This window comes from Rhinolophus sinicus, chromosome 15, assembly GCF_057876585.1.
Source record: "Rhinolophus sinicus isolate RSI-liver-muscle chromosome 15, RSI-T2T, whole genome shotgun sequence".
In the NCBI taxonomy this organism is placed as follows: Eukaryota; Metazoa; Chordata; class Mammalia; order Chiroptera; family Rhinolophidae; genus Rhinolophus; species Rhinolophus sinicus.
The window spans coordinates 25549897-25568931 of NC_142515.1; the positions used below are offsets into that span (position 1 = coordinate 25549897).

Sequence of the window (19035 nt, forward strand, 5' to 3'; positions counted from 1 at the left end):
AAAAAAAAACAAACAAACAAAGAAAGACTGAAGAAATGCTCCAGATTAAAGGAAACTAAAGAAATACAACTGAATGCACTCCACGATCCGCAATTTTCTTTTGCTATAAAAGTACATTATTGGGATAGTGGGTGAAATTTGAACAAGTCTATAGATAATAACATTAAATCAATGTTAATTTCCTGATTTTGACAGCACGGTAGTTACATAAAAGAATGTCCTTGTTTTTAGAAAATGCACCCTGAGTATTTAGGTATATAAGAGATTTGCACCTTATTCTCAAACAGTTCAAGAAATAAATATCAGAGAAGGGGAAACTGTATGTAAAGTGTTAACATCTGAGGTAACTGGGTGAATTTTTTTGTACATTCTTGTAACTTTTCTGTAGTCTGAAATGATGTCAACATAAATTAAACAGAAAACAAGATGTTAGCACAGTACCTGGCAAATAATCTGCAATCACATAAAATGGTAGCTGTTAGATATTGTTAATAAGATTCTGTGCAAAAAATTCTCTTGACTCAAGATACATACACTTTTATGGTGAAAAAAATGGGAGGAAGCAAAATAATACATATAGTATGTTTCATTTAAACATACTTGTACAAATACATAGGTAAATGCATAGAAAAGACTAGAAAATATACACTAAATAGTTACTAGTTCTGGGTAGTGGAATTAAAGTGATTCTTATTTTCATCCTCATACTTATCAGTATTTGCTGTCTTATAATGAAGATGAATCACTTGTATGTTTTTTCCAAAAATTATTTTTAGAAATGAAAGCTATAGCCCACAATCAAGGCAGGCATGACGTCCTTCCTTTTCCATAACAGTGCCCTCTCAGCAGACCTATATTTCGTTCCTGTATTTGAATATCATCTTCTGTGTTACTTTGCTCTTCATAGACTAAAATTATAACTTCACATAAATACTCAAGTTATTCTTATCAAATCATTTCAGTATTGAGGGTTAAGACAGTGGAATGGACATACACAAATAATTTTGCTTCTTCCCAAAATCCTACTAAAACAACAATAAAGTTTTTTTAAAGACATAAATCAACAAGGATGGAAAGAGTAGGAAAGGAGAAAAAAAGTAACAAAACTTTGGACGCTGGAACACATACAGATGAGCGCTAACTGTATAGCAGATCCTGGAGAGCCAAATCCCAACCCAGCAGTACAGAAAGCTGAGCCCCACCCAACTGACACCCAAAAACCTGCCCAAGGGTCAGGACTGCGCTGCCAGCACCACCCCTGGAAGCGGAAGTGAAGCGGAGAAGGGGCCCAGGTGAGAGCCGTGTGAGGGGTACTTAGATCCTCAGGTCCTCTCCTCATCCCTGAGAAAACAATTACTTGCGGTTATTTTTGCAGAACGGCAAACAGATGACCTCTGGTTTGGAGGCTCACTAGAAGCACAGAGGTCTTTAAATCTGGGTGCTTATGTGAGAATATTGAACACTAAGATCTACTGCCCCCACCCCCATTCCCACACCAGCTCCCAGAAAAATGCAAACTATTCTCCACTGAAAGGGTCCTACAAGTACAAATACCCAGCACAGCACTGAAACAGACACAGATCCACACCACCGCACATCACTGTGAATTGCGGGTACTGGGGACAAAGCAGAGCTCCAACAAGTTTCCAATGAGAAGGTCCAGACAAAAGAAGACTCAGATTGGCTTAGGACTTCTAAACAACAACAGGGGACAAGGAGAAAAAAACTATGCCTTCAAAGTTCTGAAGAAAAATACTTCTAATCTAGAATTTTACACTCTCCCAAACTATATTAATCAAATGTGAGAACAGGGAAAAAAAAGACACTTTTGATATGGAAAGGCTCAAAAAATTACCTCTCACGTACGCTTGCATAGAATATTACTAAAGGATTGAGAATTTACAGTTCTTACAAATTAAGGGAAAAGACTGACTGTTTGTAGCCTCAGTAAAAAGTTGCCAGGAGAACCAGCTTTAAATCCACTCAGTTGATAAGGACAACTTACCTCAGCAGGAACTCTTTTACAAGCCAACCAATCAGAGACCAATTCATTTCAATAAATACCCCCTGAGCGCCAACCAATCTACAACAATGTCATCCAAGCAACCATGCATCTACAGATGACGTTAACCCTCTTCTGCCTCTTATAAATCTTCCAATCCCTCAACTCCACACTGCCCAAAAACAGGAGCATGGAAGAAGATTAACAGTCTGCTTTGTTCAGGGAGACTGTGCCCGGTTAGATATTCTGGACAGTGAGTGATGGTCTCATCATCCCTTGACAGCAAACAAGGAAATAAATCAAAACAAAAGACATGGGATATGGAAAACAGGACATTCAACACAAGAGAGAAGTGAAGGAATGTTGGCGAATGGAGATTCCAGGATGCTAACTGCACTACAAGTAGAAGGGAACCAACCCAGACTGAAGCTGCGTGACAGAGAGACAGGCACGATGCAGGCTGTCATCCCCATGTTCTCTGCCACAGCACCATCTTTTTACTTCAACACAACTACTAACGGACATGCTCTACCTAAGCAAGAGAGTGAATGAAGAAGAGGAAGGTAAGAGTTCCAACAATACTGGACTCAAACTCAAAAGGAAAGAAAAGTCCAAGGATGACAACAAAGGGAAATCATCCAGGAGAAGAGCTGTGGGATGGTAAACCTAGCAAGAGCAATGAGGGTCTCCAGAAGAGAAGTTTCCAAGAATATTTTTAAAAAGGAAAGAAAACTGGAACTGACTGATTACTGTGACCCTGTGGAAAACTGCACTGAGAAGACACTATCGGAAAACAAAATTTGCACAGACATAGTAATGTAAACACAACATTATTTGACTTAACTAATACTGTTAATACAACTAGACTGGGAGGCTAGGGAAGAACAGCAGTGGTGACAGTGGTTTAAGAACAGTAAGATACTCTCTACCACAATACAAACTCAGAATCTAATGGATAAATTGGTGAATCAAAGGCCAGCATTACACATATATTATTTTAAACTATGGAGATATGCAAACCTAGAAGAAACAACTTAAGGAGGTGAAAGTGGTACTACCTTTAGGAAGGGGTTTAGAAAGAGTGGGGAGGGAAGGGACAGGAAATGTATTTTGTTATAAACCGTTTTTTTACTACATGAATTTATAAACTGTCTATTTTAAACTATCTGTTGATAAAATATAAATAATAGCAACATATAAACTTCTTATCTTAAATATATTGTTCACCATTCCAAAATATACACATAAAACATTTCAATTAAAAGGGACAGAAAACACTAGGAAAAAAGTTCTCCTTTTTTTGTTGCACAACCTTCCTATTTCCAATACTGAAAGAACAGAAATATAAAAATAAAATTTTAAAATGTTAAAGCAAATAATTGCCAATTAAGTGGACAGAGAGAATTCAGTAACTGTAATACTAGGAAGATTGTACATCTGACCTTACTTACAAATTCATTAATGATCAGGAGAGTGCAAATAACACATTTAATTAAATTTGCTCATTTATCTATTTTGGGAAGTACAATTAACAGCACTGAGAAAGAGTAGTAATATAAAGGACAGAGATGGATTAAAAACATTGGCCCAAAACCACCAAACTGGAGAGAGAATGGAAGGCTAGGTAAAATTACAGGCTTAAAGTAACACGTAGGGATATCAGAGGCTTATTTAACATCTATTTTACTGCACAGTGTTGCCATATGAAGTAATTTTTGCCAACACTAAGTTAAATGAGGTTATGTGTAGTGTCTATACACACACACACAAAATTTTTTCCTTACGAGAGACGGCTAATCCTAATTAAGCAAGGATTTATGAAGGGATTACACCCTAAAAACAAAGCACTACTGATGCAATTTGACAAGAGTAGTTTTATAGTGTCATAAATATAGAAACTCTATCAGGGATTAGCAATAATGAATTAAACTGTCCTAAAGACAACTCTGTTATCTCCTCTGTGTTATTCATCTTGCTACCTTTGCATTTTCCTCCTTGTTCCTGTTCTTTATTCTCAAGCACTGACCACTCAAAATAGTCTACATTTCCCACGATGTATTGCAGTATTAGTTCCCACATTGCCCTCTCCAACAGGAAGACGTGGCTGACTATGGCACCAAGCCTCACCAATGAAACACGAGCAAAAAGTGATACAGTATGTAGCTTTGAGGACGGCTCCTTAAAGAAAGGGAGACATTTCTCTTTCCCCTCCCTGCTGGTTGGAATGTGGATGAAATGGCTGGAGCTCCAATAGCTGTACCTGAGACCATAAAGTGACTTTAGAAAGACTAGAATCCATGTACAGGGGAGCAACATGAAACAATGATAAACCATAACAGTCTTAGATTATTACTGGAATTCCTGACATCAAGAAAAATCAACTTCTATCACGTTTAAATCTCTGTTATTTGGTTGCAACCAAATCTAATCCTAATTATTTTAACACCTACCCTTGCAATACACACTAGTTCTTTCTCTAAACAATCTCTTGCTGCTCTTTTGCCAGCACCTTTTCTGCCTCCCAGTCCTTTACTATGAGTGTTCCCTCAATATTCCATCCGACGTCTTTTCTGCTCCTCTCTAAGTTCGAGGTCAAACATTCTAAGAAACCATACCTCTGTATGTCTGATCTTCTATTTGAGCTCTAATTTTATCTCCAGCTGCCTATCATTCACTTTTATGAGCTATAATTAAACAGAAACAAGTGATTTTTAAAACACAATAGATAAATAGACAAAGTAGTGGTGGTAGCAATAGTAGTTGTTGTGATAATTAATAGTTAATATTTACTGAGCTCTTCATATTTGCCAGGCACTGTTCTAAGTCTAAGAGCTTATCCTCACAACAATCCTAGGAAGTAGGGATTATCACTATCCCACTTTAAAATGGAAGAAACCAAGAACCAGACACGTTAAATAACTTGTTCAAGACATAACTAATATACTAAAAGATTCCAACCTCTTAACCAGAGTGCACTAGCAGCTTATTCTATCACAGCCAAAGACATTTTAAGATTGTCCCCAGCAGCCATGATAGTCATTTAAATGTCCACCATGGTAATAAACTTTGTGCCTCTGAAGATTAATTTTTAGAAACTGTGAAATTATCACTTAGAAACAAGAAAGGTAAATAAGATGAGTGATCCAGCAAGATAATACTCTTTAGGGGACAAAGTATATGACATGACCATCAAGTAATAAAATGAGTTTTCTTAGATGGCTCTACTGGTTCTGAAAGCAATTCCAAAAGACAAATTCCAAAGATTATTTTCTTGCTAGAATAAATGCATGGTCTCAACAACGGATTACTTAAAAAGGTAAAGCATCATTTGCACTATTCTTTATTTTTAAAGCACCAGATTTTTCAAACTACCTCTCAAGTTATCTAATACATAAAACTTGCATGTGACTTTCAACAGAAATACCGTCAGCTATAGAGTCGAATCTAAGTTCTTCAACCCAGCCTTCAAAGGCTGCCACTAATTCTTTTTCATTATCCCCACACACATGCACCTAACAAATCACATCTCTCTACTATTCATCATCAATAAAAATCATACCTTCCATTTGTGCAATAATGTTAACATTTCCATTTTTGCCTCACTCAGTTCACATATTGTACTCATTTTTGCTTCTAATTTCTCATCACTATGTGGAATTTTCTTCTATCCTCTCCAGTCAAATTGTTATTCTATCACTTCCTTCAATATCCTCCTCTTCCAAGCAGCCTAAATAACCTCACAGAGATATTCCTATATTTTGCATTCCTCGGCAGAGAGCTCACCCAGTAGTAGAACTGAAAGAATCTCCAAGATTGACCAGGCTAGGACTTCTTTTCTGTATGAGTGATTTTCCAAGGAGAGGGTTAACTTCCATCAGATTCTTGTGTCAAATACCTTGGAGAGTTGATTTGACAGCTGACACAATGGAAGCCTAGAGATATCCTGTAACTTGCCCTAGTTTCCAGATGGTGAAAATATGGCTGTATTTTTCTAAATCCTCAGAATGATTATGTACGGAATTTATGATAATAGTAATAAATACTTTAAAATTTAAAACTACAGTACATTTTGAAGTCAAAGATAAATTCCTCAACCTTGAAGTCAAGTGTCAGAGGCCAAGAAAAGTTTCAGGCTACTCAAGAAAACAAACAAGAAGCACAATACAAAAAAAAAAAAAAAAAACACCACTATAGCAAAAAGGGAAAGAATAGCTATGTCACATTAACGATGCTGGTGGGAAAAACCAAGAGCTACATGGTTCCTGGGGCTTGTCAACTCCAGTACTTAATAAATCGTTGGTTCTCACCCTGGAAGAGTCAAGACGTCTAAAAGGCCACTGGAAATTCTGAATGTATTGAAAGATGGCCACAACTGAGTTTGAAACAGTTATTTGATATGGTTGAAGAGAATTACTCATAAACAAATCAAGACTCCCTCTTTTCCTTCCGGGTCTTTGGCTAAAAATGAAAAAGTGAAATGAAAGCACAAAAGTTCTGGAAAGATTCATATAAAAAACTTTCGAACCACTGAAATCAGCTAATAAATTTATCTTTTCCTAGCTCTCGGTTTTAAATTCCAGTCTATAATCTCTTCTCCAAAACTCTTGGGGTCAAACAGTCTTCAGAATTCAGTTGGGTTTTTTTTTCCAGATTTTAGAAAGGTTAATATGGTATATAACCTAGGTTACAAAATATTCTAACCATGGTCTGGGGCAACATTCTGTAAATACACACATTAATATTTCTGTGGAAGTAAGTATGAATCAATAATTATACTACGTGCAATAAATAGACTACAAATAGTCTTACACCAGTGCAGACTGACTTTTGCTGCCAACTGCGTTTGCCACAGACTTATTAAAAACTTCCCATTTTCACAACAGTTTGAATTTAGGAAGCATGGGTAAGAAACTATGGACCTCAAATTGGTTATATCTAAGAGGTGAAATTATAGGTGGATTTTATTTCTTTCCTCATTTTCAAATTTTTCTACACTATCATATTATTTACATGTATCAGATTATTTACAAAATAAAAGGGAATGGGGACAAAGCCAAGTACAGAAACCGATCAACTTGCAAACTGAATTAAAAAGAGAAGATCTTGTTCAGAGACTAAAAGTCAAGAAAATAATTAAAAAGTCTGAATTTGTTTTTTACAAATTTAGTATAAGTTTTTAAAATAAATTAATAAAAACACCATTGGCATTACTAATATTCAACAGGATTCAAAAAGAGATACTGTTTTATTAACTCATTTTTTAACTTACTATTTCTCAGTTCAGAAACTGCTTGTGACAGGCGGTCTTTCTCAAAGAGGACACCTATCCCCACCCACCATTTTTCTTACAATGTGACTCTGACATTCCTCCAGTGAGAAGTGGGTTCAGTGTAACAAGCGCTGCTCTCCTTGAATTTGGCAAGCTCCTGTCACTATGTGACTTCCAAGGCTAGGTCACAACAGACAACACAGCTTCTACTTGTTTCTCTTGAGATGCTTACTCTTAGAAAACAGCCACCACCATGCTGTGAAGATATTCAAATTAACCTCAGTGGAGAAATGGGTGTGTCTGTGTTTTGGGGGACGGCCAAAATCCACCAGGAGACCTGAGTAAAGAAGCCTCCAGCTTCTAGGTCCCAGCAGCAAGTCAGCACCAGCTTTCAATTGTTGCTAGGGAAGGCTCAGACACGCCACCCCCACACCGCCCGATCTAAATTCGGACAGAACCCCTAGCCTAATCCAGCGGTTGTTTACATCACTTTCAGAGGAGCTACATGACAAAAGCTAACCAGAAAAAGCACCCTTTCCTAGCTCATGAGCTTCATATTAAACACATAGACGCTCACATACCCTAAAATCAAGCTTTTCTCAACTCTGAAGTCCAAACTGCCAATGAGAAATTGGGCAGCCCTGTTTAAACAAGACAATTTCTACCTAGGGAACTAAAGGACTCATCTCAAATGTATTCTGAGTACCTACTACATGTGAAACACTTTGCTAAATGTCTAAGACACAAAAATGAATAACCTAGTCTGTAGTTATTAATGTAATCTAGAGAGGGAAGAAGTAAAAATAGGTATACAAATAGTTTGTGAAAGTACCTAAGTGCCAAAACAGGAATATGAAATTAACTCTACCACAAATAGTTAATTTGTAAAATCATTTTGGACTTACAAACAGCTTCTTGATTCCTCTAGGAAAGTAGACGAGCTTTAGTAAATGCCTAGGAAAAAAGCGGGGAAAAACATGAAAAATGTAGGCTTTATTATGTGTTTAAATTGTAAGATTACTGGTGGTTTTTGTTGTTCTTACAAAACTTTCCTATATTTTCCAAATTTTCTACAGTAAGCATGTACTAGATCTTTAAGAAAAAAAATTCCAAAGAAAATGATAGTTTTACCCAATTTTTTTATATATATATAATGTGTTTAAACTACACTATGAAGGGGGTCAAGCAAGCAGTTAACAGGTTTGTAACATATAAGCTGACTTGGTGTTTGCACGCAGGTAGTGCAAGTTAAATTTAGTATTAAAGGAAAATTTTTAGTGTCATAAAAACCACATAAACATGTCACTTGATTTACTATTACTATCTGCTTTTCTTCCCTTTCCTAGCTAATTACAAATATTTCAAGTTCTCCCCAAATAGAGAAAAACGAAGTCAACATGCTCTCCCTCTCCCGGTCACGTCCTCCTGGCCGTTCCCTCTCACGTGCTCTCTTGCTCTGTCTCACCTACTGCCATCTGTCTGTCACTTCTAAGGTGGCCCTTCCCGCTCCATCTCCGATGAGGCCTTTTGAATCTCACTGCCCCTGCCTCTGCAGGTCCCTCAGTGCTTCTGATTCCGTCTCTGACTGCCCTCATTTCTGCCTATTGTTCATGTGTGTTCTCGTTACCCACTCCATTTCTAAGACATTCTTCTTAAAGAGTCCCTCGAATCTTTATTGACAAACAGGGTTGGTACTGTTATCCCTATTTCACAGATGGGAAGGAAACACAAAACAGGACGGCTAGTATAAATCTGAGCGGTTAGGATTTAAATCCAAGTGCTTCCCTCTGTCTTTAAAACTCTTCTAGCATTGCATGCAAAGAACTTGAAACAGCCCAACGGCACGTCAATAGTAACACTACACGTATTCTTTTCTAAGAGGCAAATCTCATCTTAAGGAGTGCCACACACCTTTTGCCCATATTTTTGCCTCTGCACCAAGTTAAACGGTTATGAACTTGACTATTCCAGAAATCCATACCACCATATTCACAGGTTAACCCATGTGATTTGGGGGAACCTTACTAGACACCAGAACCTGCAGTTTCCAACAGTGCTTCTCGATTTTTATTGCTAGTCCAAAACCAGCCATGTTTGACCCAAAAAAAAAGATACAAGAGGGACAACAATTATTTATAAAACTGAAGAGTGAATTTGAAGACTGGAAAACCATAGAGCAGGTGAGCATTAGACAGTGAAAACTGCACACCACGGACTGGGAGCAACTGGTCCACGTTTCATTGAGAGGAGAAAATTCTCTCCAAATGCAGCCTAATGCTGCTCAGCAACACCCTACACCTTCTCTTCTAGCTCAAGCTCTGACAACTGGAATTTCTCTGTGATTCAGTGAGCTCTTTGGAGTTATCTGGGCTTCATCCATCCTGCTGGGCTCATTCATGGAGAACTGTCCCCCCTTCCCCAAGAGCACATTTGGTGGTGGTGGCACAGAAGTAGGGTTCTCTTTCAAGACATGACTAGCCTAGTTCCCTTTCTTTCCATTTCTCCTATGGATGGGAAGTCTGCAACAAATACAATTCAACAACTAAAAGAAATGTATAAATTATAGTTCAGGGTAGTGGTTGTCAGAGATCACCCTGCAGGTCACCAGTTTTATACAAAGTGCGAGCGCTACTCATATCCATACAGTTTTCTAATTTAAAATCTATGCTTTCACTTCCAGCACTAGTTCATTTACTTCCATTATGGCTAATGAGTGCATGAACGCTGCATCAACAATATACCCGTCTTATCACTCATTCTGGTGAGGTATTTTGTGAATAGTTAGCTTATGAAGCTAATGAGGACAGGGTCACAGATTCAAACATGTCGGCCAATTAGCTTTGCTGTGTTTCAAGGTTGCATGGTCACAATCAACAACCTTAACCTTGGCTGACAAAAAAATATACTAATCATGTGAAGTGTTGGGGAAATGAATACAGATGTATCACTAAAATCCATAACTATCACAAAAATTAAAAACAGTAATAATAAAAACATCATCTGTCTTTTACTAAGCCTGGGTAGTATGTTCAAATCATCTCTGATCTTTTCAGTCACATAGGGTTGGTATTATTATCCCTGTTTTACAGATGATGAAAAAATGAACTCTGAAACGATTCTATAACCAAAGCCACAAAACTAGTAAGTAGCAGAGCCTGGGTTCAAACCGTGGTCTATCCAACTCCGAAGCTTAGGTTATTCCCACAATGTCATCCTGTCTCTCCAGAGGATACCTTAGGGGCACAGGACAATCAACAAAATGTTCTTATTCAGAACTAGTAAGCACCGTCATCACTGAGCATTCACTATGTATCTGAGGTGTGATCAAACAGTACGGTGAATGTTTAAATTAAAAAGTTATTACCGTAAAAGACATATGTAAAAGACACACTGCCATGAATCCCCATCAAAATACTCCTCCTCGCTTCGAACACACTCAGCCCATCATTCTTGCCACTTTCTGAAGCAGTTCTGCACGTCCTCTTTCATGAGTGTCTTTAGTTGCACTGTCGTGGCTGCCTCGATGTCCTGAATCATTTTGACTTTGGGGAAGAGCCAGAAGTCGCACGGTGCCAGATCCAGTGAATAAGGTGGATAAGGACAAACTATGTTTTTATTTGACAGAAATTGGCATACCAGAAGTGACGTGTGACATGGAGCACTGTCACGATGGAGGACATACTTTAAAACACACCTTCTCTCAACTGTACCTCACACCCCACTGACTGCACCGAACAAGCTGAAACTTGTCACACACTGTTACTAAGGGTCGATGGGTTGCTTCCCAATTGAAGATTCCTGCCTTTCCATTGGATGGCACTCGGCAGCACATTTACCATTATTTTTTTATCACAACGGGAAAGGCTCTGTGCCACACATCGCTTCGGGTACATGGCAGTTTCTGTCAAATAAGACCACTTATGTGTGTCTTCATTCACCTTAGTCACCGGATCTGGCACCGTGCGACTTCTGGTTCTTCTCCAAAGTCAAAATGACCATTGAAAGGTAAATGTTTTGAATTGATTCAGGACATCGAGGTAGCCACAACAGCTAAACCAAAGACACTCACAAAAGAGGACTTCCAGAACTGCTTCAGAAAGTGGCAAGAACAATGGGATGTGTTCGTAGCAAGGGGGAGTGTTTTGAGAGAGATTAATGGCAATGTGTCTTTTACTGTAATAACTTTTTTAAACATTCACTGTATTTTTTGATCACACCTTGTACTCAAGATGCTATAGCTGAGAATGAGTCTACCTTCCAAAAACTTCTTATAAGTAAAAAAACAGTCAAGGAACAAAAATATTTAAAACATAAAAGAAAAAATAACACGATAGCACACAAAGTAGATGTTAATCTATTTTGTTATAGCTTTGTATATATGTCTATAGCAAAAAAACATTTATCTTGCTGATTCACAACTAAAGGTAAGAATGAAACAGATAAAGCAGAGCCAGGAGATAACCACATCAAAAAAGGGGAAAAAGGAAACATTTCCTAAACATCTAAATCTGCCAACACCTTACCTTGTAATTAACAAGGTATTTGAAGGAATTTAAAATAGACCATTTCATTTCTTAACCCTAAGACTCTGCTTTGATCAACAAATCAGTTTTCCCAATCAGGCTTTCCTCCTTGGTTTCTCTCCTTGCAGAAACACACACAGACTAATGCCACCATTAGCACCAGTCACTAAGAGAGTCTGCCTTCAAAATATTATGTTACCAAATCTTCTGGACCTTACCCACTAGGCCAAAATTTTACAAATATTCTGGTTGAAAAAAAAAAAAAGAAAGGAAAAAAAGAGGGTGGGGATGGGGGTAGGAGGAAAGGACAAAAAGGCTATACAAAACTCTAGACAATAGTCAGTATCTAAATCATAAACATAGATAATTGCTCTGCTACAAGCTACAATGTGCGGACAGAAAACTGCATTCTTACTACAGGTTTTAAATGAAGCACCAGTCCAACATCACATCCCAACAATCGTTTCACTACAGGACTTTGGAAACATCTAAAAGTGAAAAACAGCGTAATATAATCTTTACAGAAAATGCAATTGCTTTAAGGGGAAGAAAAAAACACCGAAATCCTGCAATCTTGAGAACTTCTGTTTACAGTATTTTAAGTTTGTAGGTTACGGATAACCATTCTTACTTCACAAACAGAAAGGAATCTCAAGACCTATCATCATCACTATCAAGGTCATCAATTACAATAGCAACAGAATAATAAGCACTTACTCCAGGCGCTACTAAGCTCTTTATATTCGTATCTCATTTAATCTTTATGGACACCTTGTGAGGTAAATGCTATTATCTCCAGTTTAGAGATGAGTAAAGAGTCTTAGAGAAACCAACTAATTTGCAGAAACTCATAAACTAGAAGTCACAGCAGCAGGATTTGAACTACTGTAATGCTATTCTGTTTTTTGAACCACATTCAAATATTTTTCAACCTATGATTTTAGAATAAACACAGGTTAAGATTACCTAATTACTACTCCAAACCCATAAAAAAAACTTATTGTAAAATCCCCATTCTCTACAAAGGGAAGAAAAATAAGACAGAAAGCCACCTGCTTAGTCTCAGAGCTTAATTGCCAGAAAAAGGAAACTGGAATACTGGCTATTTATATTCTGAATTCTAACTGTATTCTAGCACATACACATAGGATAGGTGAAAATAACCACAGTATTTCAGCTGGTAGGCACACAAGGTTAGTGGAATTGTTAGAGCTAGGTTGAACACAAGTAGTATATGAAAGGAGGGGGGAGACACTAGAGCTGCTGGAGACAGGCTTTCCTTTAGCACTATACCTGAGATACTTGCACCTGTGTAGTGCTGAAGGAAGGTTGTAAGAGAGTAAGAGGGGTAGACAGGTGCGTCGGTGTGGCAGGGAGAGAAGTGTCCAAATTCTGGTAGACCTTAACACCCAGATGAAGTTTAACATTGACTCCACAGGTGACAGGGCCCTGCTATCACTTCATCATCAGGAATAGGGCATCAGAACATTTGTATGGCTCATACTCGTTTCCAAGGACACCTTCCCCCGTTTATTTACTCATTCCACCTTCATCAAGATCATGGCCATGCTTATGACCAAGTTCATAAAGACATGAATGTGATTTTAAAATTCAACTGACCTGGACTTAAGACAGGATAAGAAGGTTGTCACTGAAACATGCTTTCTCACATATATCACTTCTGCTTAAGCCCACAAAACCGGAAGGCAGACAGGCCAAAGACTATTCTCTCCATTTTTCACATTGAGAAGCCGCGGTAAACCGGCTACAAACGATCGCAGATCCAGCCAGTGGAAGCCCGGAGACTCCTCCCCAAGGGACATCACACGCCAAATCTTGGGATTCTTCCCTTACTCAACTCCGAGAGGCGGCTTTCCTGATAGGGAAAACTTCAATAATCGGACTTCAGGTTTTCCGAGGGCCTCCCAAGAAAACCAGGAAGTCCATCCTCCCGTGTCGGCAGCTCACTCCCAGCCCACAGCCCCGGGCTCTGGGGCAGCGGAGCAGACTCACACCAAAGGCCCACCGCCCGGAAATCGTCCGCAGCCCCGGGCTGATGGTCTCGGGACGGCCTCGGAGGCCCCCAGTCCCGTACCCCCGGGTCGCCACGGACCCGCTCAGTACCTGTTGAAACCCGTAAAAAGAACGTCCCCTTCGCAGGGCGTATTTGGAGCGAGGGCCCACAGCAGGTACGCAGGCCCTGGGAGGGCAAAAGGGCCTCGGGAGGGTCCCCCACAATCCAAGCCCCGGAGGGGTCGAAGGGCGGGAGTTTCCCAGTAACCTCCGCCCCAGGCGGGGGCCCGCCCCGCGCGTCACGTGAGAAAAAAAAATACCGCTAACAAAACAGAAAGGAAGTCTTGTCCCAGGTGTGAGGGGAGAAGTGGACCCAACGAGCCCCAGCTTGGGGTGCGGAGGGAAGGAGAGACAGGGACACGGAATTACCGGGAGCACCGTCTCTCTCCGCTTCCGCCGCCTGCTTGAACCTCTAGCTCTTCCGCTTGTGCCGGTGGGGCCGGAGCCAGGCCTGGACTCCGCCCCCCGGCGCCGCGGAGCCTTCTGGGGGTTGTAGTCTCGGTGAGACCGAGGCATCGCTGGCTGCCTCCGGGTCACGTGGGAGGAGGGGTAGGAAGGTGTTTACGGTCCAGGCTGCTCAACGCTTCCCACTTCCCCTCAACTACAAACTATTTAGGTCTCTATGCGTCCAACTCGATCATACCATCCCTCTTCTTTACAGCCAAGTTTCTTGAAAAAGGTAGTCTGCACTCACTGTCTCCATTTCTTCCATCCTCCTCTGCGCTGCAGCTTCTGCTGCCACAGAAAATGCCCTCGTTGTCATCAGTGTCCTTGCCAAACTCATCGGAGATATTTTCAGGTCCTCGAACTTCAGTTTTAGGCACCATTTGACGCTGTTGGACATTATCAGTCATCTTCTGACACTAGTCAGGTTTTCCTTCTTCCTCTCAGGTCATTCTTCTCAGTCTCCTTGAAGAATTCTTTTTCTAATCCACCTCCTTAATATTAGTGTTCTCCAGAGTGCTCGGTATTGGAGTGGGGGAGGGGAGACTCCGCCCCCTTCTCTCTTGAACTTCCTGTTTGTATTCCCAGCTTCATTGACTGACCCTGCCTCGTGTCCCACACAGGGGACTTAAATGCAGCAGCTTGAGAAGTGGACTACCTCCTCCCTATTCACTAACATTCACCCCAACCTTCAACCTAGATTCCTCCCTCTCTCACTTCCTCTTCCACCCATGCTCAAATAGTCACTAACTCTTGCAGAATCTATCTGCCAAGTATCTTGAATCTATTCCGTCTTCACACCCATGGCCACTGATTGTACGCAAACCTGCATCATTTCTCACCGAATTACTGTATGGGCTTCCGTGCTGGTCTCAGCACCTTTATCGAATCCTCCCTACTACCGTAAGGCCCATTGATACAAAGGGAACATTTAATCGTGTGACACTTTTGGTAAAATCCTTTAAAATAGCTACTTGATTGAGTTTGGGAAGAGGAATGGAGGTGAATCCTTTACGCGGCTTTTGCAACGTATGGGGAAGCCAGCTCCACGATTCTCTCCTTCCCACCTCTCATACTGCAGAGGTTCAGAGAAAGGAGATTTACAGCAGATCTTATTGTGAGGTAGGTGGGCACAGACATTTTTTAAAAGTTCCCCAGGTGATTCAATCATTCAACAAGAATGTATTTTGTATACCAAGCATACTGGTATCCAATATATGCTGGCTACTAAGAAAATAATAGTAAACAAGACAGCCCTTGCCCTTAGGTGTTTACAGTCTCTTGGAAGAGACAAATATTAATCAAATGACTCCATACTAAAAAAACAATAAAACCCCAAATTACCAGCCGTAATAAGAAAGAGACAGGAAAAGTAATGTCCCTCTCCCTTTCCCTCTGCCACCTGCCCAGCAGTTTACACTCCTCATCCTATCAAAAACAGCCTCTCAGGAGCTAATCCCGTTCCACTTGCCTCCCTTCTACATCTACGAGATATGCCAAACTCCTATGTTGCATTGCTCTCTCACTTTTTTGTTTGTTTGTTTGTTTGCTTTTTTGCTCTCACTTTTGCACAAGCTCTCTATTTGGAAAACCCTTAGTTTCTTCCTTGACTAACTTCCATCCTATGTTATTTTCCTCTGTTGGATTCAAAGCAAACCCCGGAGAACACCACCCACACGGAAGGATTTTCTGAGGATTGGATTGAGTCAGGTTATCGATAACTGCAAGCCAAGCAAAGGTGAGCTGAGTAGGAGAGCCAGGAACAGTTGAATGTGGGCTGGATTGCAGGGCTACGTTAGCCAGTTCACAGGTGTAGAACCTGAGCCAACATACACATCCTCCAAAACCCAGACCAAGTATCATCTTTTCCAGGAAGCCTTGGCTCTGTTCCCTCCGGATGAACTACTGCTTCTTTCCCGAGTACTGTGCTAACCTCTCTTCCTTCCAGTGATATGCTAGAGCCAGCCAAACCAGCTTTGAAGAGCCAACTGTTAAACACTCAGGAATTTTGAAAATCAGTTCTTAAGCCACTGGTAGCTTACAATCAGTTGGGAGGGAGGATTTATATCACCACAGAAACCAGTAAATGACAAATCAGGGTCTCTTTTTTTTTTTAGAATCAGTTTACCGGGACACCACTCACTGTCTTTGTCATATCATGCTCTCTACATTGTATGGTGGTGATTACTCCCCTCTTAGATGAATTCCTTGTAACAACTTCATTTAGCAAATAATGATGGATATTTATTACTATGTATCAGAGACTAGCAAAGTGCAGAAGGGGTATACAGTGGAGTACAAACAAGCATTGTTCCTACTAATATAGAGCTTACAATCTAGCAGATAAGATAGAAAATAAAGAACTCTATACTTACAAATTAAGCTAGGCTGCTTTGTGATAGAACATTCCGGCATGAGTGGTGATGGACACTACCTTAACAAAGTGGTCCAGAAAGGCCTCTCTGAGGAAGTGACCTTTCCACTGAGCACCAAAGGATGAGAGAGTCAGGAGAAGAAGAGCCAGGGAAATGTGTTCCAGCCCAAAGTGTTCAGACTATACAAACAAAGAGCTAGGCTGTTGGAAGGACTGAATGATGAATTTTGCTGGGATGGTTTGATTATAATTTTACGTGTCAACTTGACTGAGCCACAGGATGCCCAGATTAAACATTATTTCTGGGTGTGTCTTTGAGGATGTTTTCCAGTGCAGTTAGCATTTGAACTGGTGGAATCAGTAAAGTACAGTTAACACTTGAACAACACAGGGTTAGAGGCACCAGCCCCTATGCAGTGGAACATCCAGATAGAACTTTTGACTCCCCCCAAAACTTAACTACAGTCATGTGCCTTGTAGTCCACAGGGAATTGGTTCAGGACCTCCCACGGATACCAAAATCCATGGATGCTCAAATCCCTTACATACAATGTCACAGAACAATGCATGTAGTCAGCCCCCCACGGATTCCCAGCCAGTGATTAAAAATACAAAATACAGTTGTTCGAATCCACAGATGTGAAACCCAAGAATAAGGAGAGCTGACTCTATATTATTGAAAAAAAATCTGCATATAAGTGGACGCATGCAAATCAAAGCCGTGTTGTCCAAAAGTCAGCTGTAGATTACGCCCCACTCTGAGGTGGGAGGGCATCATTCCCTCTGCTGAGGCCTGAATAGAATAAAAATCAGAAGAAGGGAGGAGTCAGTCCTTCTTGCTTGTCTATGTGAGCACGGACGTTGGTTTGTTGGTCTTCTCCTGCCTTTGGTCTGGGATTTACCTCATTGGCTCAGGCCTTTGGACTCAGGCTGGGAGTTCACCACCAGCTTTCCTGGGCTTCCAGCTGGCAGACGGCAGATTATGGGACTTCTCAGCCTCCATCATTGCATGAGTCAATTCCTCACAATAAATTTCCTTTTAGGGGCAGCCGGATGGCTCAGTTGGTTAGAGCATGAGCTCTGAACAACAGGGTTGGTGGTTCGATTCCCACATGGGCCAGTGAGCTGCGCCCTCCACAACTAGATTGAAGGACAGCAACTTGGAGCTGATGGGCCCTGGAGAAACACAGTTCCCCAATATTGCCCAATAAAAAATTTTATTTTCCTTTTATATATACATATATATAGAATGTATACCATATATATGCACACACATACATATGTAAGATATATATCCTATTTAGATGTACATATGTAGTATACACACACACGATATATATACGTATATCCTATTGGTCTGTTCCTCTGGAGAATCCTGACTAATACAGATGGCAAAAGTGTGACTTAAGTGATCTATATGACATGATGAGGTAACTAGGGCCAGGTGTGCACAGCCTTAAAGCCTCTAGAGGACTCTAGATTAAATTATAGCCACTAAGGGGGTGGTGTTATCTGACTCACATTTTGATACAATTACTCTTGCTCTTGTTTGCGGGACTGGAGTAGAAGTGGGAGCCCATTTGGCAGTAGTCCAGGTAAGAAATAATGAAACAGTGTTGGCACTAAAACTTGACAGATATTTTGCCGATTGAGTCAACAGGACATGCTGATGATTGAATGCAGGGGAGATGGACTAGTGAAGGAAAAAGGATCCAAGGACAGAAATTGTTTACTTTCATCTCCGTATCTTCAGCCCCTAGAGTAGGGTCTGGCACATAGTAGGTGTTCAATAACTGTGTTGAGTGAATATATCCATTCAGTGTACTAAGCTCTGTGCTCTGTCACTGTCCCCTTGCTTCATTCACACAGGGCCTCCACGAGCCCATACAGTAGCTTTGTGCAGATTAATAAAAATACCTCTTCCTCCAGCTGGACCTGGACCATTACCAGAGTGCACAGACTGATAAATGAACGTGGGCTGAGTTTCAGCCCCGAGTTACCCACTCGGCGGGCACCCTTGTGCAGTGCACAGTCTGTACAACCGCACACAAACAGCCCCGGCTTAACATCCCTGGGAGATGGTTTTGTGGCACTGAACCCAGTGTGCACAGGGAGAATTTGAGGTCCGGGGAAGGAAAGTGTCTGCTTGGGGTCACTGAGCTGCTGCTGTGACTGAGATTCTCCCCAAATCCCTGTGGGCTCTTTAGCCTTGGAGCCACACTGTCTCTCCCCAATCACTCAGCCCATCAATAAAAAGCTACATTCAAAATGGTGACTTTGCTTCCTTGAGTTTCTCATCTGTCTCAGTTACTATTGTTAGAGTATTTCACATTTATATAGTATCCAATAT

General features: G+C 40.6%; 1 protein-coding gene across 10 annotated transcripts in view; it reads right to left on the reverse strand.

Moving 5' to 3' along the window:
• The window catches only part of R3HCC1L (R3H domain and coiled-coil containing 1 like), a 187469-nt gene extending 172622 nt beyond the window's left edge, over window positions 1–14847 (reverse strand). For 3 of the 10 annotated variants that reach the window (XM_074339234.2, XM_074339241.2, XM_074339242.2), the window contains exons 1-2: window positions 13415–13912; window positions 8177–8225 (exon numbers count right to left, since the gene is read on the reverse strand). The gene's annotated coding sequence lies outside the window, so the exon portion shown is untranslated. The other 7 variants (XM_088791902.1, XM_088791904.1, XM_019724839.3 and 4 more) reach the window with 7 other exon arrangements.
• Window positions 14848–19035: the final 4188 nt, after the last annotated feature.